This window comes from Empidonax traillii, unplaced genomic scaffold (assembly GCF_003031625.1).
Source record: "Empidonax traillii isolate 1590-97213 ecotype Southwest subspecies unplaced genomic scaffold, ASM303162v1 scaffold1023:size207325, whole genome shotgun sequence".
NCBI classification, from domain to species: Eukaryota; Metazoa; Chordata; class Aves; order Passeriformes; family Tyrannidae; genus Empidonax; species Empidonax traillii.
In genome coordinates, this window is record NW_020956216.1 from 6,382 (window position 1) to 8,044 (window position 1,663).

Genomic DNA, 1,663 nt, shown 5'->3' on the forward strand with positions numbered 1-1,663 from the left:
TACACCCCCATTTTTTCCCCCAATTTTTTGTACACCCCCATTTTTTCCCCCGATGTTTTGTACACCCCAGGTTTTTTCCCTCTATTTTTTGTACCTCCCCAATTTTTTCCCCTGATTTTTTGTACACCCTAATTTTTTTCCCGATTTTTTGTACCTCCCCTTTTTTTCCCCCTCTCTCTTTTGTACCCCCCGATTTCTTTGCCCCGATTTTTTGTACACCCCGATTTTTCCCTCTATTTTTTGTACCCCCTGTTTTATTGGCCCTGATTTTTTGTACCCCCCAATTTTTCCCCCCTCATTTTTTGTACTGAAGGAAGACAAGGCTTTAGAAGGTTTAATGGAAGCATCTTTCTGTAAAAACCCACTCTTCTCTCCCCCATTCCTTTTTCTACCTTGCTCTAAGGCGATTTTGTTCTGTACAAATTCTGCAGAGCTAAAATACAGAAAAGTCCCATGACTGCTGTATGACTGTTTAAAGAAACTTTAAAAACTTTTAAAAACTGTTTAAAGAAACTTTAAAGAATTGCATGGAACAATCCACTCCCAATTACTACATTGTCACAAAATCTCTTTGAGCATCTGCACTCGAAGCTGCTGAAGCCTGATCTGTTTTAAACCTCGATTTTCTTTTTTTAAAAAATTTCTATTTTGCCCCTTTGTCAACCAAGACCCTAAATCATTTCTGTATTCAAAATGCCAGGCTCTTGTTCCTTGCATATTCATCAGGAAAGGTAACTAAAATCTGAACATTCAGAAAAAGGAAGATGTTAAAACGTAACATCCCCTTCAGAAAATGTTTATGTATCTTATGTATAACCACAACCAGTACAACCCCAGTAGTCAGTATGTGCCTCTGGAGGTGTTTCTTGTTACTACCAGACCCCACGTCAGCTCCAAGGGGTTAATAAATGCCTGCAGATATTCAGGGATAACCTGTCCTGTAGCAGAGAGCAGCAATCTGTATCCTCTGGAGGATGGAAGTTTTTGGGTGGGAAGGTTGCTGGATGTTGGTGCCCTGTAAAATTAAAATTTTTAGGACTTGAACTCATTCAACAACCGCACGGAACGAGTTTAAAAGTCCTAAAAATTTTAATTCTGCAAACTCACTGTGTAAAATTACAATTTACAGGACTTAAACTCATTTAGCGTGGCAGCATCGGTTTATGGAGAGAATAAATTGCAGGTAAAGTCACATCTTTTATTGAGCCAAGCACGTTTTCCAAAGGCAGCCCTTGTGTGGCCTGTTGCAAATTGCATACTGAATTTTTACACTTCTTATAAAAGCAGCTGAGAACTCCGTTAGCCTTGCTCACCTTTGCTACTTTCAGTCTCCCAACTTTGCTCCTGCCCAAACTGTTGGACAGTTGTTCTCTTTGATTTGAGGCACAGAATTGCAGAGGGCCAGAAGTGATTGAAGTGGAAGGCTTGCAGAACTGCCAGAAAAAAGCACTAGTGCTGTTTGCTGCTTCCAAAATAAATGTCACACTGAGGTCAAGGAAGGGAGAACAGTGCATGCAGACTTAATAATTACATGACATTGGTAATTATCTTTCCCTAAAACTGCAGTCAGAAACCTAATCTGTCTGCAGTTAAAACAATCTAATGAAGTATTTAAAGAGGCTGTAAATGATACCCCCTCCTATTTCTTGAAAGGTCTGATGGA

The 1,663-nt window shown here is 39.6% G+C and overlaps 1 protein-coding gene across 1 annotated transcript in view; it reads right to left on the reverse strand.

Annotated features, from left to right (window-relative positions):
- Window positions 1-1,184: 1,184 nt before the first annotated feature.
- LOC114068257 (activator of 90 kDa heat shock protein ATPase homolog 2-like) overlaps window positions 1,185-1,663 on the reverse strand; it is a 9,041-nt gene continuing 8,562 nt past the window's right edge. Inside the window, exon 10 of the mRNA XM_027904223.1 lies at window positions 1,185-1,636. The gene's annotated coding sequence lies outside the window, so the exon portion shown is untranslated. The remainder of the gene's footprint in view (window positions 1,637-1,663) is intronic.